Source organism: Stomoxys calcitrans, chromosome 1 (genome assembly GCF_963082655.1).
Source record: "Stomoxys calcitrans chromosome 1, idStoCalc2.1, whole genome shotgun sequence".
In the NCBI taxonomy this organism is placed as follows: domain Eukaryota; kingdom Metazoa; phylum Arthropoda; class Insecta; order Diptera; family Muscidae; genus Stomoxys; species Stomoxys calcitrans.
The window spans coordinates 135,522,010-135,544,214 of NC_081552.1; positions in this window are offsets into that span (position 1 = coordinate 135,522,010).

Here is a 22,205-nt window from a genome sequence, read left to right on the forward strand (position 1 = left end):
TCATTTCCGAGAAAAACGAAAATTACATATTCCATTCGCACAAGTCACTTCCAGAATGACCCAACCTAAAATTATTCTATATCTCGGAAACTGTGAGTGCTATGTAGACAAAACCAGTATGGAATTGTAAATATTATTATTGGCTTTCAAACAAATTAATCCGATTGCGAATCGGTTAAGTCATTTCCGAGAAAAACGAAAATTACATATTCCATCCGCACAAGTCACTTCCAGGATGACCCAACCTAAAATTATTCTATATCTCGGAAACTGTGAGTGCTATGTAGACAAAACCAGCATGGGATTGTAGATATTATTATTGGCTTTCAAATGAATAAATCCGATTGCGAATCGGTTAAGTCGTTTCCGAGAAAAACGAAAATTACATATTCCATCCGCACAAGTCACTTCCAGGATGACCCAACATAAAATTATTCTATATCTCGGAAACTGTGAGTGCTATGTAGACAAAACCAGCACGGAATTGTAGAAATTATTATTGGCTTTCAAATAAATTGATTCGATTGCGAATCGGTTAAGTCGTTTCCGAGAAAAACGAAAATTTCATATTCCATTCGCACAAGTCACTTCCAGAATGACCCAACCTAAAATTATTCTATATCTCGGAAACTGTGAGTGTTAGGTAGACAAAACAAGTATAGAATTGTAGATATTATTATTGGCTTTCAAAGGAATCAATCCGATTGCGAATCGGTTAAGTCGTTTCCGAGAAATACCAAAATTACATATTCCATCCGCACAAGTCACTTCCAGAATGACCCAACCTAAAATTATTCTATATCTCGGAAACTATGTAGGCAAAACCAGTATGGAATTTTTGATATTATTATTGGCTTTCAAATGAATAAATCCGATTGCGAATCGGTTAAGTCGTTTCCGAGAAAAACGAAAATTACCTATTTCATCTGCACCATTCACTTCCAGAATGACCCAGCATAAAATTATTCTATATCTCGGAAACTGTGACTGCCAAGTAGACAAACCCAGTATGGAATTGTAGATATTATTATTGGCTTTCAAACTAATCACTACGATTGCAAATCGGTTAAGTCCTTTCCGAGGAAAACGAAAATTTCATATTCCATTCTCACAAGTCACTTTCAGAATGACCCAACATAAAATTATTCTATATCTCGGAAACTGTGAGTGCTATGTAGACAAAATCAGTATGGAGTTGTAGATATTATTATTGGCTTTCAAATGAATAAATCCGATTGCGAATCGGTTAAGTCGTTTCCGAGAAAAACGAAAATTACATATTCCATCCGCACAAGTCACTTCCAGAATGACCCAACCTAAAATTATTCTATATCTCGAGAACTGTGAGTGCTCTGTAGACAAAACCAGTATGGAATTGTAGATATTATTATTGGCTTTCAAACGAATCAATCCAATTGCAAATCGGTTAAGTCGTTTCCGAGAAAAACGAAAATTACCTATTTCATCTGCACCATTCACTTCCAGAATGAACCAACATAAAATTATACTATATCTCGGAAACTGTGAGTGCTATGTAGACAAAACTAGTATGGAATTGTAGATATTATTATTGGCTTTCAAACAAATTAATCCGATTGCGAATCGGTTAAGTCGTTTCCGAGAAAAGCGAAAATTACATATTCCATCCGCACAAGTCACTTCCAGAATGACCCAACCTAAAATTATTCTATATCTCGGAAACTGTGAGTGCTCTGTAGACAAAACTAGTATGGAATTGTAGATATTATTATTGGCTTTCAAACGAATCAATCCAATTGCAAATCGGTTAAGTCGTTTCCGAGAAAACGAAAATTTCATATTCCATCCGCACAAGTCACTTCCAGAATGACCCAACCTAAAATTATACTATATCTCGGAAACTGTGAGTGCTATGTAGACAAAACTAGTATGGAATTGTAGATATTATTATTGGCTTTCAAACAAATTAATCCGATTGCGAATCGGTTAAGTCGTTTCCGAGAAAAACGAAAATTACATATTCCATCCGCACAAGTCACTTCCAGAATGACCCAACCTAAAATTATTCTATATCTCGGAAACTGTGAGTGCTCTGTAGACAAAACTAGTATGGAATTGTAGATATTATTATTGGCTTTCAAACGAATCAATCCAATTGCAAATCGGTTAAGTCGTTTCCGAGAAAACGAAAATTTCATATTCCATCCGCACAAGTCACTTCCAGAATGAACCAACATAAAATTATACTATATCTCGGAAACTGTGAGTGCTATGTAGACAAAACTAGTATGGAATTGTAGATATTATTATTGGCTTTCAAACAAATTAATCCGATTGCGAATCGGTTAAGTCGTTTCCGAGAAAAACGAAAATTACATATTCCATCCGCACAAGTCACTTCCAGAATGACCCAACCTAAAATTATTCTATATCTCGGAAACTGTAAGTGCTATGTAGACAAAACCAGTATGGAATTGTAGATATTATTATTGGCTTTCAAATGAATAAATCCGATTGCGAATCGGTTAAGTCATTTCCGAGAAAAACGAAAATTACATATTCCATTCGCACAAGTCACTTCCAGAATGACCCAACCTAAAATTATCCAAACACTAATAAAAGAGAGTGAAACCCGTTTGTTACATGAACTTGATAAGAGAATCAGTGACTTTCAAAGTGAAATTACATCTCTTAAAGAACGTATTGTCAATATGGAAACAGTCGCAGACAAAATAAATGTGATTGAAAAAGATATTTTTGAACTTAAATCGCAAAAGATGGTATATCCACAAAATAGTGAGCTTGAAAATGAAATTAAAATCCTTAAAGCACAGCTAGCAAAGCAAGAAAACTTTCATGTAGCTTCTGAATTAAGAATAAACGGTATTCCTTCGTACAACGGCGAAAACTTAAACATATTATTCAGTAATATTTGCAATTGTTTTAATATTCCTACACCCACAGTAAAATCAATATACCGTTTAAAAAATAAAATACGTCAAAACAATGATGCAACAATTATTGTGGACTTAATGTCATCTTATGATAAAAATTATATCTTGAAATCGATGGCTTTTTTCAAACGCACGAATAAAACCCCTCTCCTATTAAACCATATTGGGTTCGATTCAAATTATGTCGTTCACATCAATGAAAATTTGACAGCAGCGAACTACAAAATATTACAGAGCGCACTTAAACTTAAAAGGCAGAAATATGTGGATTCTGCATACTCTTTTCGTGGACTAATTTATGTTAAAAAAATGAGATCTGATCCCCCGCAACAAATTGATGACATCGAGCAGTTAAATAAATTTTTTCGTCAATCCGATGAAATACCTGAACAAACTTCCAACATTTCTTCAATCGTCACAGATCCATAGCACTGTTTCTTTATTTTTTGCAATTATTCACCTAAAATACACTTATATATTTTTAATGTTATCAATTTATTTTTTACTAAAATTTTTTATTATAATTTATTCATGCTCAATTATCTACATAATAGTCTCAAGCTTTCTAATCTATTTCATCAATCTACAAACTTCAGAAGCATTGCTAACACCTGAAATTCTTGATGAGTAACAACGCTTATAGTTCCAAAGCCAGCCTTAACTGTATGATTAAAATAATGGCAAAACAAAAACCTGGTTTACGTGTGGTACACATCAACGCGCAAAGTCTAAATAACAAAATTGATGAGTTCAGATATGTTTTCTGTAACTCTGGAGTGGACATTATTTGTGTATCTGAGACTTGGTTTCAGCCCACAATATGCGACAGTATCTACAATGTCAATGGATACAAACTCTTAAGAGCTGATAGACAGTCGAATGCTGGCGGAGTAGCTATATATATAAAACTTGGATTACGTTTTACCCTTAAGCTTCGGTCCAATAATGACTCTAGTATGGAGTATCTTTTTATTGAAGTTAGCATGCAAAATAAGGAAACAATTTTGCTAGGTTGTGTTTATAGGCCGAACAACCACGTCGATATCGAACCCGTTAGAAATGTTATTGAAAACTTATCACTCTGCTACAATGATATAATCATCGCAGGCGACTTTAACAGCAACTTGCTACTGGACAACAACATCTCTAACATCATGCAAACACTTGGATTATTCTCCTTTAACACAAGTGTTCCTACTCATTTTACCAACACAAATGCAAGCTTATTGGATTTAGTATTCGTTAACAACTATTCTAAAATACTTTTGTACGATCAGCTGTGTGCTCCTGGTTTTTCGAAACACGATCTTTTATTTTTTATCTATGATGTGCATGTTAATACCACGCCTACAAGTTACACCTACCGGGATTTTAAAAACATCGATCTCAATCTGGTAAACAGTTGCCTTGATAAAATCAATTGGAATTTCATTTATGCACTGAGTAGTGTCGATGACCAACTAACGTTTCTGCAAAACAACCTTCTTTTTCTATATAACTACTGTGTTCCTGTTAAAACCAAGGTGGTGAATCACAATCAGCAACCCTGGTTTAATAATAATATTAAAATTTTAATCAAACAGAGAGACCTGGCTTATCAAAGATGGCAACGTTTTAAAACATCGTATCTACATGATATTTTTAAGCATGCCCGGCGTGCAGTTGTAAGAAGCATTAATGCGGCTAAATACGAGTATTACAGCAGGAAGTTTAAATGTGCTGTGGACAGCAAATCAAAATGGAAAACTATTCGCGATATCGGTATTGGCACTATGCAATGCAATACAACTAACGTTAATTTAAATCAATTAAATGAGCTATTTACAAAAGTGGGTAATTCTAGCACCTCTAACGATTTTTATTCATGTCTCCAGACGGTTCCCATTGAACATGATTTTTCATTTCAATGCGTCAATAGTACTGATGTCATGAAAAGTATCACTTCAATTAAGTCCAACGCTGTGGGTACTGATGACGTTAGCCCAATTTTTATTAAACTTTTGATGCCTCAGCTATTACCGTACATTACGTATCTAATTAACAGCATAATTACAAAATCCACGTTTCCCCAGAAGTGGAAACAAGCTAAAATAATACCAATACTGAAAGCAAACAACGAATTTAGACCAATAGCAATTTTACCTTTTCTATCAAAAGTTTTGGAAAATTTGTTAAGTTCCCAGATAACAGCGTTTCTTGAAAATGAGAAACTGTTGACTGAGCACCAGTCTGGGTTCAGGAAAAAAAGAAGCTGCACAACAACTCTTATTGGTGTCGTCGAAGACCTTCGTAAAAAACAGGATAAAAATATGATATCCATGCTCGTCCTGTTGGACCATAGTAAGGCGTTTGACACAGTAAATCATGATATCTTGTGTTCAAAACTCAATAAGCTGTTTTATTTCTCCGATACCGCCTGCAATCTTATTGCGTCTTATTTGTCAAATCGTTCCCAGTGTGTTGTCCTAAATGAACAAAAGTCGAACGTATTGGATATATCGCGAGGTGTGCCTCAGGGCTCTATTCTTGGTCCTTTATTGTTTACCCTATATATAAATGACCTTCCTGACGTCCCTGAGACATGCAGTATACAAATGTATGCGGATGACGTACAACTATATGCTAGTACAAAAGTCGAAGATATCAATAGCTGTATCTCAAAATTCAATAAAGACTTGCAAGCAATCAGCGAATGGGCATGTACAAATTGTTTAAACATAAATCCATCGAAATCTAAACTAATAATTATTGGCAAGACTCCAGCCTCTCAACCCGATATTAACTTAAGAATTTCAGACTCAACTATTCAGCGAGTGGAGTCATCTAGCAATTTGGGTTTGACTTTTAACACCAAGTTGAATTGGACTAACCACATAAATCGAGCTTCCGGCAAAATTCATGGCATGTTGAGAAACCTATGGAAATTACGTACATCGACTCCTCAAGATATTCGCTTATTGCTTGCTAAAACGTATTTAATCCCAACGCTTCTCTATGGATGTGAAGTTTTTGCATGCTGCGGTTATAATGACACAAGGACACTTAATGTTGCCTATAATAATATTGCAAGATATGTCTTTAACAAAGGAAGAAGGGAAAGAATTTCGGAGTTTTCATACCAAATTTTTAATGTCCAATTTGACAACTATCTTAAAATCAAATGTCTATTACAACTGCATAAAATAATTTATACACAAGTACCTCCTTATCTGTACAATCGTTTACAGTTCGCAAGATCCAATAGAGGAAAAAAACTAATTCTACCCAGATTTAGAAAACTTTCTTCAGAACGACAATTCTACATAGGCACACCACGTCTTTGGAACTCGCTCCCCAATAATATTCAATTGTTAAGCAATGCTTCCGCCTTTAAAACTAAACTTTTTAAATTTTATGCTTGATTTATATAATCGTTTTTCATATTCAACCTATATAATGTTAATTCTTACCATAATTACTCTATAATTATTCTTTAAGTATCGTTTGCATTTTTTGTGTGTTCACTTTTAATTCTAGTACAGTCAATTATAAGATATTTCATCTTGTTGTACTAGTAATGTCAATAAATAAATCAAATCAAATCAAAAAAAAAAAACAAGTATAGAATTGTAGATATTATTATTGGCTTTCAAAGGAATCAATCCGATTGCGAATCGGTTAAGTCGTTTCCGAGAAATACCAAAATTACATATTCCATCCGCACAAGTCACTTCCAGAATGACCCAACCTAAAATTATTCTATATCTCGGAAACTATGTAGGCAAAACCAGTATGGAATTTTTGATATTATTATTGGCTTTCAAATGAATAAATCCGATTGCGAATCGGTTAAGTCGTTTCCGAGAAAAACGAAAATTACCTATTTCATCTGCACCATTCACTTCCAGAATGACCCAGCATAAAATTATTCTATATCTCGGAAACTGTGAGTGCCAAGTAGACAAAACCAGCATGGAATTGTAGATATTATTATTGGCTTTCAAACGAATCAATACGATTGCAAATCGGTTAAGTCCTTTCCGAGGAAAACGAAAATTTCATATTGGCTTCAAATGAATCAATCCGATTGCGAATCGGATAAGTCGTTTCCGAGAAAAACGAAAATTACATATTCCATCCGCACAAGTCACTTCCAGAATGACCCAACATAAAATTATTCTATATCTCGGAAACTGTGAGTGCTCTGTAGACAAAACTAGTATGGAATTGTAGATATTATTATTGGCTTTCAAATGAATCAATCCGATTGCGAATCGGTTAAGTCGTTTCCGAGAAAAGCGAAAATTACATATTCCATCCGCACAAGTCACTTCCAGAATGAACCAACATAAAATTATTCTATATCTCGGAAACTGTGAGTGCTATGTAGACAAAACCAGCATGGAATTGTAAATATTATTATTGGCTTTCAAATGAATCAATCCGATTGCGAATCGGTTAAGTCGTTTCCGAGAAAAGCGAAAATTACATATTCCATCCGCACAAGTCACTTCCAGAATGACCCAACCTAAAATTATTCTATATCTTGGAAACTGTGAGTGCTATGTAGGCAAAACCAGTATGAAATTGTAGATATTATTATTGGCTTTCAAATGAATAAACCCGATTGCGAATCCGTTAAGTCGTTTCCGAGAAAAACGAAAATTACATATTCCATCCGCACAAGTCACTTCCAGAATGACCCAACCTAAAATTATTCTATATCTCGGAAACTGTGAGTGTTCTGTAGACAAAACTAGTATGGAATTGTAGATATTATTATTGGCTTTCAAACGAATCAATCCAATTGCAAATCGGTTAAGTCGTTTCCGAGAAAACGAAAATTTCATATTCCATCCGCACAAGTCACTTCCAGAATGACCCAACCTAAAATTATACTATATCTCGGAAACTGTGAGTGCTATGTAGACAAAACTAGTATGGAATTGTAGATATTATTATTGGCTTTCAAACAAAATAATCCGAATGCGAATCGGTTAAGTCGTTTCCGAGAAACACGAAAATTACGTATTCCATCCGCACAAGTCACTTCCAGAATGACCCAACCTAGAATTATCCTATATCTCGGAAACTGTGAGTGCTATGTAGACAAAACCAGCATGGGATTGTAGATATTATTATTGGCTTTCAAATGAATAAATCCGATTGCGAATCGGTTAAATCGTTTCCGAGAAAAACGAAAATTACATATTCCATCCGTACAAGTCACTTCCAGGATGACCCAACATAAAATTATTCTATATCTCGGAAACTGTGAGTGCTATGTAGACAAAACCAGCACGGAATTGTAGATATTATTATTGGCTTTCAAATGAATAAATCTGATTGCGCATCGGTTAAGTCGTTTCCGAGAAAAACGAAAATTACATATTCCATCCGCACAAGTCACTTCCAGAATGACCCAACTTAAAATTATTCTTTATCTCGGAAACTGTGACTGCAATGTAGACAAAACCATTATGGAATTGTAGATATTATTATTGGCTTTCAAATGAATAAATCCGATTCCGAATGGGTTAAGTCGTTTCCGAGGAAAACGAAAATTTCATATTCCATTCGCACAAGTCACTTCCAGAATGACCCAACCTAAAATTATTCTATATCTCGGAAACGTTGAGTGCTATGTAGACAAAACCAGTATGGAATTGTAGATATTATTATTGGCTTTCAAACGAATCAATCCAATTGCAAATCGGTTAAGTCGTTTCCGAGAAAAACGAAAATTACCTATTTCATCTGCACCATTCACTTCCAGAATGACCCAGCATAAAATTATTCTATATCTCGGAAACTGTGACTGGCAAGTAGACAAAACCAGTATGGAATTGTAGATATTATTATTGGCTTTCAAACGACTCAATACGATTGCAATTCGGTTAAGTCCTTTCCGAGGGAAACGAAAATTTCATATTCCATTCGCACAAGTCACTTCCAGAATGACCCAACCTAAAATTATTCTATATCTCGGAAACTGTGAGTGCAATGTAGACAAAACCAGCATGGAATTGTAGATATTATTATTGGCTTTCAAACGAATCAATCCAATTGCAAATCGGTTAAGTCGTTTCCGAGAAAAACGAAAATTACATATTCCATCCGCACAAGTCACTTCCAGGATGACCCAACATAAAATTATTCTATATCTCGGAAACTGTGAGTGCTATGTAGACAAAACCAGCATAGAATTGTTGATATTATTATTGGCTTTCAAATGAATAAATCCGATTGCCAATCGGTTAAGTCGTTTCCGAGAAAAACGAAAATTTCATATTCCATCCGCACAAGTCACTTCCAGAATGACCCAAATTAAAATTATTCTTTATCTCGGAAACTGTGAGTGCAATGTAGACAAAACCATTATGGAATTGTAGATATTATTATTGGCTTTCAAATGAATAAATCCGATTGCGAATCGGTAAAGTCGTTTCCGAGGAAAACGAAAATTTCATATTCCATTCGCACAAGTCACTTCCAGAATGATCCAACCTAAAATTATTCTATATCTCGGAAACTGTGGGTGCTATGTAGACAAAACCAGTATGGAATTGTAGATATTATTATTGGCTTTCAAACGAATGAATCTAATTGCAAATCGGTTAAGTCGTTTCCGAGAAAAACGAAAATTACCTATTTCATCTGCACCATTCACTTCCAGAATGAACCAGCATAAAATTATTCTATATCTCGGAAACTGTGACTGCCAAGTAGACAAAACCAGTATGGAATTGTAGATATTATTATTGGCTTTCAAACGAATCAATACGATTGCAAATCGGTTAAGTCCTTTCCGAGGAAAACGAAAATTTCATATTCCATTCGCACAAGTCACTTTCAGAATGACCCAACATAAAATTATTCTGTATCTCGGAAACTGTGAGTGCTATGTAGACAAAATCAGTATGGAGTTGTAGATATTATTATTGGCTTTGAAATGAATAAATCCGATTGCGAATCGGTTAAGTCGTTTCCGAGAAAAACGAAAATTACATATTCCATCCGCACAAGTCACTTCCAGAATGACCCAACATAAAATTATTCTATATCTCGAGAACTGTGAGTGCTCTGTAGACAAAACCAGTATGGAATTGTAGATATTATTATTGGCTTTCAAACGAATCAATCCAATTGCAAATCGGTTAAGTCCTTTCCGAGAAAAACGAAAATTACCTATTTCATCTACACCATTCACTTCCAGAATGAACCAACATAAAATTATTCTATATCTCGGAAACTGTGAGTGCTATGTAGACAAAACCAGTATGGAATTGTAAATATTATTATTGGCTTTCAAATGAATCAATCCGATTGCGAATCGGTTAAGTCGTTTCCGAGAAAAGCGAAAATTACATATTCCATCCGCACAAGTCACTTCCAGAATGACCCAACCTAAAATTATTCTATATCTCGGTAACTGTGAGTGCTATGTAGGCAAAACCAGTATGAAATTGTAGATATTATTATTGGCTTTCAAATGAATAAATCCGATTGCGAATCCGTTAAGTCGTTTCCGAGAAAAACGAAAATTACATATTCCATCCGCACAAGTCACTTCCAGAATGACCCAACCTAAAATTATTCTATATCTTGGAAACTGTGAGTGCTCTGTAGACAAAACTAGTATGGAATTGTAGATATTATTATTGGCTTTCAAACGAATCAATCCAATTGCAAATCGGTTAAGTCGTTTCCGAGAAAACGAAAATTTCATATTCCATCCGCACAAGTCACTTCCAGAATGACCCAACCTAAAATTATACTATATCTCGGAAACTGTGAGTGCTATTTAGATAAAACTAGTATGGAATTGTAGATATTATTATTGGCTTTCAAACAAATTAATCCGAATGCGAATCGGTTAAGTCGTTTCCGAGAAACACGAAAATTACGTATTCCCTCCGCACAAGTCACTTCCAGAATGACCCAACCAAGAATTATCCTATATCTCGGAAACTGTGAGTGCTATGTAGACAAAACCAGTATGGAATTGTAGATATTATTATTGGCTTTCAAATGAAAAAATCCGATTGCGAATCGGTTAAGTCGTTTCCGAAAAAAACGAAAATTACATATTCCATCCGCACAAGTCACTTCCAGAATGACCCAACCTAAAATTATTCTATATCTCGGAAACTGTGAGTGCTATGTAGACCAAACCAGTATGGAATTGTAAATATTATTATTGGCTTTCAAACAAATTAATCCGATTGCGAATCGGTTAAGTCGTTTCCGATAAAAACGAAAATTACATATTCCATCCGCACAAGTCACTTCCAGGATGACCCAACTTAAAATTATTCTATATCTCGGAAACTGTGAGTGCTATGTAGACATAACCAATATGGAATTGTAGACACTATTATTGGCTTTCAACTGAATCAATCCGATTGTAAATCGGTTAAGTCCTTTCCGAGAAAAACGAAATTTACCTATTTCATCTACACCATTCACTTCCAGAATGAACCAACATAAAATTATTCTATATCTCGGAAACTGTGAGTGCTATGTAGACAAAACCAGTATGGAATTGTAAATATTATTATTGGCTTTCAAGTGAATCAGTCCGATTGCAAATCGTTTAAGTCGTTTCCGAGAAAAACGAAAATTACATATTCCAACCGCACAAGTCACAAGCCAGAATGAACCAACATAAAATTATTCTATATCTCGGAAACTGTGAGTGCTAGGTAGACAAAACTAGTATGGAATTGTAGATATTATTATTGGCTTTCAAATGAATCAATCCGATTGCAAATCGGTCAAGTCGTTTCCGAGAAAAACGAAAATTACATATTTCATCCGCACAAGTCACTTCCAGAATGAACCAACATAAAATTATTCTATATCTCGGAAACTGTGAGTGCTAGGTAGACATAACCAATATGGAATTGTAGACACTATTATTGGCTTTCAACTGAATCAATCCGATTGCAAATCGGTTAAGTCCTTTCCGAGGGAAACGAAAATTTCATATTCCATTCGCACAAGTCACTTCCAGAATGACCCAACCTACAAATATTCTATATCTCGGAAACTGTGAGTGCTATGTAGACAAAACCAGTACGGAATTGTATATATTGTTATTGGCTTTCATACAAATCAATCCGATTGCAAATCGGTTAAGTCGTTTCCGAGAAAAACGAAAATTACATATTCCATCCGCACAAATCACTTCCAGAATGACCCAACATAAAATTATTCTATATCTCGAAACTGTGAGTGCTAGGTAGACAAAACCAGTATGGTATTGTAGATTTTATTATTGGTTTTCAAATGAATCAATGCGATTGCAAATCGGTTAAGTCGTTTCCGAGAAAAACGAAAATTACATATTTCATCCGCACAAGTCACTTCCAGAATGAACCAACATAAAATTATTCTATATCTCGAAACCTGTGAGTGCTAGGTAGACATAACCAATATGGAATTGTAGATATTATTATTGGCTTTCAAATGAATCAGTCCGATTGCAAATCGGTTAAGTCGTTTCCGAGAAAAACGAAAATTACATATTCCATCCGCACAAGTCACTTCCAGAATGACCCTACCTAAAATTATACTATATCTCGGAAACTGTGAGTGCTATGTAGATAAAACTAGTATGGAATTGTAGATATTATTATTGGCTTTCAAGCAAATTAATCCGAATGCGAATCGGTTAAGTCGTTTCCGAGAAAACGAAAATTTCATATTCCATCCGCACAAGTCACTTCCAGAATGACCCAACCTAAAATTATACTATATCTCGGAAACTGTGAGTGCTATGTAGACAAAACTAGTATGGAATTGTAGATATTATTATTGGCTTTCAAATGAAAAAATCCGATTGCGAATCGGTTAAGTCGTTTCCGAGAAAAACGAAAATTACATATTCCATCCGCACAAGTCACTTCCAGAATGACCCAACCTAAAATTATTCTATATCTAGGAAACTGTGAGTGCTCTGTAGACAAAACTAGTATGGAATTGTAGATATTATTATTGGCTTTCAAACGAATCAATCCAATTGCAAATCGGTTAAGTCGTTTCCGAGAAAACGAAAATTTCATATTCCATCCGCACAAGTCACTTCCAGAATGACCCAACCTAAAATTATACTATATCTCGGAAACTGTGAGTGCTATGTAGACAAAACTAGTATGGAATTGTAGATATTATTATTGGCTTTCAAATGAAAAAATCCGATTGCGAATCGGTTAAGTCGTTTCCGAGAAAAACGAAAATTACATATTCCATCCGCACAAGTCACTTCCAGAATGACCCAACCTAAAATTATTCTATATCTCGGAAACTGTGAGTGCTATGTAGACAAAACCAGTATGGAATTGTAAATATTATTATTGGCTTTCAAACAAATTAATCCGATTGCGAATCGGTTAAGTCGTTTCCGAGAAAAACGAAAATTACATATTACATCCGCACAAGTCACTTCCAGGATGACCCAACTTAAAATTATTCTATATCTCGGAAACTGTGAGTGCTATGTAGACAAAACCAGCATGGGATTGTAGATATTATTATTGGCTTTCAAATGAATAAATCCGATTGCGAATCGGTTAAGTCGTTTCCGAGAAAAACGAAAATTACATATTCCATCCGCACAAGTCACTTCCAGGATGACCCAACATATAATTATTCTATATCTCGGAAACTGTGAGTGCTATGTAGACAAAACCAGCACGGAATTGTTATTTATTTTTTATTATTTTAATAGATTTTATTTAGTATAGTCTATACATTATGTTTATGCGGTATATACTACTTTAATCTATATTTGGTTTAGCGTGAATGCTGTAACCGTTATTTCTGAATCTTAATATTTACATACATCTATTATTCATTCCGATACAACACTTTGTGCTGGTGGAGTGTATATCTAATTAAATTCATTCAGTAACATATTTCTATATTTAATACAGGTTTCTAAAAAGTTATATAATAAAGAATAGTTCGTGCCGTTTAATATTTGTAATACATCAATTTCTGTTAGTGAGCTTTTGCCAAAATACATCGTTCTAAATTCATTATAAATGGGACAACACCCAATAAAATGTAGGGTGTTTTCTGGTGCATCCAAATTACATATAGTGCAAATTCCATCAGTGTGATTCTTGAAGCACCTAGCATTTAGGTCCAGTAGGCCCCCTCTCGCCCTTATAATCAGGCCTACTGCACGTGTGGAAAGGTCACCCATCATCAAAAGACTTCCATCGTAATTTAATTTCGGGTACAGGTCATGAAATTGAGAGCTATGTGCGCCACTTTCAAATTCATATCTCTCACATGTCTCTAAAAGTCTGGTGATTTCCCGCCAATGCCTACATAGAGGTCCATTGACCGTTGAGGGATGGAAACGTAGGTGATCACATAAAGTAGTCCATTCCTCCGCCCAGTACGTACCTGATCTTATTACCTCCTCCGCCAATATACGTGGTAGTCTATTGGGACCTAGTCTTAATACCCTGTCGACGTATTTGAGATGCATCTGCAGAGTCGAAACATACATCGACTTTATCCCAGTCTCCAGATGGATCATATAATTGGGTGTGTTGCTGGGCAAATAAAACAGTTTCTTGACATAGAATCGCAATAATTTCTCAACATCATCGTACCGGACGAAGCCCCAGACTTGGGCGGCGTAAAACATTATCGACCTGCAACAAGCCTCAAATATTTTCAGTTTGTTCTCTCTAGAAATACGTGGGTTGCTTATATAAGTTGACCAAGTAGAAGCAACTGCTATCTTAGATGATGCTAGTCTTTTCCCCAGGTGTTTCCTAAACGATAAATTATACGTCATCTCTAGTCCAAGATACGTATAACTATTAACAATCTCAATATCCTGTCCCCGGTAAATCCAATTCAGGCCTGATGCAATTCTCGCACATTTACGAAATACTAATACCTTGGATTTAAGCAAATTAACACTTAGACCCCATGTAGCACAATACCCTTCCAAAGTATCAATCATCCCTTGCAATCCATCTGGGCAATCTGATAGCAAAACGATGTCATCGGCATATAACAATATTCTGATGGTAGTTCCCGCTACTCTCACACCCCCAGGTAGGACTTCTGGCAGATCGTTCAGGTAAAGCGAAAATAGGACAGGACTTAGTACGCACCCCTGTTTCACTCCAGTTTCCATAACGAAACTCTCAGACATATACGTACCGTCCCATATCTTGCTGTCGGTACCTTCGTATAACAGTCGTAGAATCCTTACTATCTTGGATGATATCCCCATACAGGACAGTTTATAAAATAAACTATTTCTAGGGATAGTGTCGAACGCAGTCGAAAAATCCACAAAAAAAGCGTAAGTGGTTTTCTTATTCAACCTGTTTATATGGACAATGTTGGCGAGATTAAATATGTTATCCACCGTGGAATAGTTCCTTCTGAATCCTGCCTGGAATTCATTTAATATACTGTTGTAGTCAAGCCAGTCGGAAAGTCGATTCAGTAGAATATTGCAAAAAATCTTACTCATAGAGTTTATCAGCGACAAGCCTCGGTAGTTTGCTGGTGTATTCGGGTCTCCCTTTTTATGTATCGGTAACAAAATTGACGTTCTAAAGGCAGTAGGAATACTCTCCGTTATAAAAATCTTATTGAAAAGTCCAAGCATGCGATCTAGAAAACAGTAGGGTGCATGTTTATAAAACTCGTAGGGTACACCATCAAATCCTGGAGTCTTGTTGTCCTTCAAATTCGCGACTACAGCATTAAGCTCGCAGAATTCGAACGGGGAATCAAGTAAAGGGTTAATAAAGTATGGCATACACCAACTTATTGCCTCCGTTTCACAGTGTGCCCGAAACGCCGCACTAAAGTGGACTAGGAACTCGTCCGCGGTCAGGTTTCCTCGCGGGGCAGGGTTGCGCTTTCGCAAGGAATTAGACAAGTCCCACCATTCCTTGGAGTTCGAAACGTTATCCAGGCGTCCAAGATTGTCATTGTGGTACTCTAGTTTCTTTCTCGCGCACAGTCTTCGGAATTTCGCCCTTGAAGAGTAATAAATTCTCCTATTCTCCTCGTTGTGACTCTCTTTATACCTCCTAAAGTACTTGCGCACAAGTTTCCTTTGCCGATAACACGCCCAATCAAACCACCTCTGCGTAGGTTCGAAAACTCTCCTATTCTCCACATCTGGACGAGCAGACCTTATCATATTCGTCAACGACAAGACTCCCTCATTTATCGGACTTGAATTGTCCGGATGTTGCCTCTCAACCGAATTTCGGAGATTAATATTGTATTTAGCGCAATATCTATAATCCCAATACATATCTATAATCCCAGCACGGAATTGTAGATATTATTATTGGCTTTCAAATGAATAAATCCGATTGCGAATCGGTTAAGTCGTTTCCGAGAAAAACGAAAATTACATATTCCATCCGCACAAGTCACTTCCAGAATGACCCAACTTAAAATTATTCTTTATCTCGGAAACTGTGAGTGCTATGTAGACAAAACTAGTATGGAATTGTAGATATTATTATTGGCTTTCAAACAAATTAATCCAATTGCGAATCGGTTAAGTCGTTTCCGAGGAAAACGAAAATTACATATTCCATCCGCACAAGTCACTTCCAGAATGACCCAACCTAAAATTATTCTATATCTCGGAAACTGTGAGTACTATGTAGACAAAACCAGTATGGATTTGTAAATATTATTATTGGCTTTCAAATGAATAAATCCGATTGCGAATCGGTTAAGTCGTTTACGAGAAAAGCGAAAATTACATATTCCATCCGCACAAGTCACTTCCAGAATGACCCAACCTAAAATTATTCTATATCTCGAGAACTGTGAGTGCTCTGTAGACAAAACCAGTATAGAATTGTAGATATTATTATTGGCTTTCAAACGAATCAATCCAATTGCAAATCGGTTAAGTCCTTTCCGAGAAAAACGAAAATTACCTATTTCATCTGCACCATTCTCTTCCAGAATGAACCAACATAAAATTATTCTATATCTCGGAAACTGTGAGTGCTATGTAGACAAAACCAGTATGGAATTGTAAATATTATTATTGGCTTTCAAATGAATCAATCCGATAGCGAATCGGTTAAGTCGTTTCCGAGAAAAGCGAAAATTACATATTCCATCCGCACAAGTCACTTCCAGAATGACCCAACCTAAAATTATTCTATATCTCGGTAACTGTGAGTGCTATGTAGGCAAAACCAGTATGAAATTGTAGATATTATTATTGGCTTTCAAATGAATAAATCCGATTGCGAATCCGTTAAGTCGTTTCCGAGAAAAACGAAAATTACATATTCCATCCGCACAAGTCACTTCCAGAATGACCCAACCTAAAATTATTCTATATCTCGGAAACTGTGAGTGCTCTGTAGACAAAACAAGTATGGAATTGTAGATATTATTATTGGCTTTCAAACGAATCAATCCAATTGCAAATCGGTTAAGTCGTTTCCGAGAAAACGAAAATTTCATATTCCATCCGCACAAGTCACTTCCAGAATGACCCAACCTAAAATTATACTATATCTCGGAAACTGTGAGTGCTATGTAGATAAAACTAGTATGGAATTGTAGATATTATTATTGGCTTTCAAACAAATTAATCCGAATGCGAATCGGTTAAGTCGTTTCCGAGAAACACGAAAATTACGTATTCCATCCGCACAAGTCACTTCCAGAATGACCCAACGTAGAATTATCCTATATCTCGGAAACTGTGAGTGCTATGTAGACAAAACCAGTATGGAATTGTAGATATTATTATTGGCTTTCAAATGAAAAAATCCGATTGCGAATCGGTTAAGTCGTTTCCGAAAAAAACGAAAATTACATATTCCATCCGCACAAGTCACTTCCAGAATGACCCAACCTAAAATTATTCTATATCTCGGAAACTGTGAGTGCTATGTAGACAAAACCAGTATGGAATTATAAATATTATTATTGGCTTTCAAACAAATTAATCCGATTGGGAATCGGTTAAGTCGTTTCCGAGAAAAACGAAAAGTACATATTCCATCCGCACAAGTCACTTCCAGGATGACCCAACTTAAAATTATTCTATATCTCGGAAACTGTGAGTGCTATGTAGACAAAACCGAGGGAAACGAGGGAAACGAAAATTTCATATTCCATTCGCACAAGTCACTTCCAGAATGACCCAACCTAAAATTATTCTATATCTCGGAAACTGTGAGTGCTCTGTAGACAAAACTAGTATGGAATTGTAGATATTATTATTGGCTTTCAAACGAATCAATCCAATTGCAAATCGGTTAAGTCGTTTCCGAGAAAACGAAAATTTCATATTCCATCCGCACAAGTCACTTCCAGAATGACCCAACCTAAAATTATACTATATCTCGGAAACTGTGAGTGCTATGTAGACAAAACTAGTATGGAATTGTAGATATTATTATTGGCTTTCAAATGAAAAAATCCGATTGCGAATCGGTTAAGTCGTTTCCGAGAAAAACGAAAATTACATATTCCATCCGCACAAGTCACTTCCAGAATGACCTAACCTAAAATTATTCTATATCTCGGAAACTGTGAGTGCTATGTAGACAAAACCAGTATGGAATTGTAAATATTATTATTGGCTTTCAAACAAATTAATCCGATTGCGAATCGGTTAAGTCGTTTCCGAGAAAAACGAAAATTACATATTCCATCCGCACAAGTCACTTCCAGGATGACCCAACTTAAAATTAGTCTATATCTCGGAAACTGTGAGTGCTATGTAGACAAAACCAGCATGGGATTGTAGATATTATTATTGGCTTTCAAATGAATAAATCCGATTGCGAATCGGTTAAGTCGTTTCCGAGAAAAACGAAAATTACATATTCCATCCGCACAAGTCACTTCCAGGATGACCCAACATAAAATTATTCTATATTTCGGAAACTGTGAGTGCTATGTAGACAAAACCAGCACGGAATTGTAGATATTATTATTGGCTTTCAAATGAATAAATCCGATTGCGAATCGGTTAAGTCGTTTCCGAGAAAAACGAAAATTACATATTCCATCCGCACAAGTCACTTCCAGAATGACCCAACTTAAAATTATTCTTTCTCTCGGAAACTGTGAGTGCAATGTGGACAAAAAAATTATGGAATTGTAGATATTATTATTGGCTTTCAAATGAATAAATCCGATTACGAATGGGTTAAGTCGTTTCCGAGGAAAACGAAAATTTCATATTCCATTCGCACAAGTCACTTCCAGAATGACCCAACCTAAAATTATTCTATATCTCGGAAACTGTGAGTGCTATGTAGACAAAACCAGTATGGAATTGTAGATATTATTATTGGCTTTCAAATGAATAAATCCGATTGCGAATCGGTTAAGTCGTTTCCGAGAAAAACGAAAATTACCTATTTCATCTGCACCATTCACTTCCAGAATGACCCAGCATAAAATTATTCTATATCTCGGAAACTGTGACTGGCAAGTAGACAAACCCAGTATGGAATTGTAGATATTATTATAGGCTTTCAAACGAATCAATCCGATTGCAAATTGGTTAAGTCCTTTCCGAGGGAAACGAAAATTTCATATTCCATTCGCACAAGTCACTTCCAGGATGACCCAACATAAAATTATTCTATATCTCGGAAACTGTGTGTGCTATGTAGACAAAACCAGTATGGAATTGTTGATATTATTATTGGCTTTCAAATGAATAAATCCGATTGCGAATCGGTTAAGTCGTTTCCGAGAAAAACGAAAATTTCATATTCCATCCGCACAAGTCACTTCCAGAATGACCCAAATTAAAAATATTCTTTATCTCGGAAACTGTGAGTGCAATGTAGACAAAACCATTATGGAATTGTAGCTATTATTATTGGCTTTCAAACGAATCAATCCAATTGCAAATCGGTTAAGTCGTTTCCGAGAAAAAAGAAAATTACCTATTTCATCTGCACCATTCACTTCCAGAATGACCCAGCATAAAATTATTCTATATCTCGGAAACTGTGACTGCCAAGTAGACAAACCCAGTATGGAATTGTAGATATTATTATTGGCTTTCAAACTAATCAATACGATTGCAAATCGGTTAAGTCCTTTCCGAGGAAAACGAAAATTTCATATTCCATTCTCACAAGTCACTTTCAGAATGACCCAACATAAAATTATTCTATATCTCGGAAACTGTGAGTGCTATGTAGACAAAATCAGTATGGAGTTGTAGATATTATTATTGGCTTTGAAATGAATAAATCCGATTGCGAATTGGTTAAGTCGTTTCCGAGAAAAACGAAAATTACATATTCCATCCGCACAAGTCACTTCCAGAATGACCCAACCTAAAATTATTCTATATCTCGAGAACTGTGAGTGCTCTGTAGACAAAACCAGTATGGAATTGTAGATATTATTATTGGCTTTCAAACGAATCAATCCAATTGCAAATCGGTTAAGTCGTTTCCGAGAAAAACGAAAATTACCTATTTCATCTGCACCATTCACTTCCAGAATGAACCAACATAAAATTATACTATATCTCGGAAACTGTGAGTGCTATGTAGACAAAACTAGTATGGAATTGTAGATATTATTATTGGCTTTCAAACAAATCAATCCGATTGCGAATCGGTTAAGTCGTTTCCGAGGAAAACGAAAATTACATATTCCATCCGCACAAGTCACTTCCAGAATGAACCAACCTAAAATTATTCTATATCTCGGAAACTGTGAGTGCTATGTAGACAAAACCGAGGGAAACGAAAATTTCATATTCCATTCACACAAGTCACTTCCAGAATGACCCAACTAGTATGGAATTGTAGACAAAACTAGTATGGAATTGTAGATATTATTATTGGCTTTCAAACGAATCAATCCAATTGCAAATCGGTTAAGTCGTTTCCGAGAAAACGAAAATTTCATATTCCATCCGCACAAGTCACTTCCAGAATGACCCAACCTAAAATTATACTATATCTCGGAAACTGTGAGTGCTATGTAGACAAAACTAGTATGGAATTGTAGATATTATTATTGGCTTTCAAATGAAAAAATCCGATTGCGAATCGGTTAAGTCGTTTCCGAGAAAAACGAAAATTACATATTCCATCCGCACAAGTCACTTCCAGAATGACCCAACCAAAAATTATTCTATATCTCGGAAACTGTGAGTGCTCTGTAGACAAAACCAGTATGGAATTGTAAATATTATTATTGGCTTTCAAACAAATTAATCCGATTGCGAATCGGTTAAGTCGTTTCCGAGAAAAACGAAAATTACATATTCCATCCGCACAAGTCACTTCCAGGATGACCCAACTTAAAATTATTCTATATCTCGGAAACTGTGAGTGCTATGTAGACAAAACCAGAATGGGATTGTAGATATTATTATTGGCTTTCAAATGAATAAATCCGATTGCGAATCGGTTAAGTCGTTTCCGAGAAAAACGAAAATTACATATTCCATCCGCACAAGTCACTTCCAGGATGAACCAACATAAAATTATTCTATATCTCGGAAACTGTGAGTGCTATGTAGACAAAACCAGCACGGAATTGTAGATATTATTATTGGCTTTCAAATGAATAAATCCGATTGCGAATCGGTTAAGTCGTTTCCGAGAAAAACGAAAACTACATATTCCATCCGCACAAGTCAGTTCCAGAATGACCCAACTTAAAATTATTCTTTATCTCGGAAACTGTGATTGCAATGTGGACAAAACCATTATGGAATTGTAGATATTATTATTGGCTTTCAAATGAATAAATCCGATTCCGAATGGGTTAAGTCGTTTCCGAGGAAAACGAAAATTTCATATTCCATTCGCACAAGTCACTTCCAGAATGACCCAACCTAAAATTATTCTATATCTCGGAAACTGTGAATGCTATGTAGACAAAACCAGTATGGAATTGTAGATATTATTATTGGCTTTCAAATGAATAAATCCGATTGCGAATCGGTTAAGTCGTTTCCGAGAAAAACGAAAATTACCTATTTCATCTGCACCATTCACTTCCAGAATGACCCAGCATAAAATTATTCTATATCTCGGAAACTGTGACTGGCAAGTAGACAAACCCAGTATGGAATTGTAGATATTATTATAGGCTTTCAAACGAATCAATCCGATTGCAAATCGGTTAAGTCCTTTCCGAGGGAAACGAAAATTTCATATTCCATTCGCACAAGTCACTTCCAGAATGACCCAACCTAAAATTATTCTATATCTCGGAAACTGTGAGTGATATGTAGACAAAACCAGCATGGAATTGTAGATA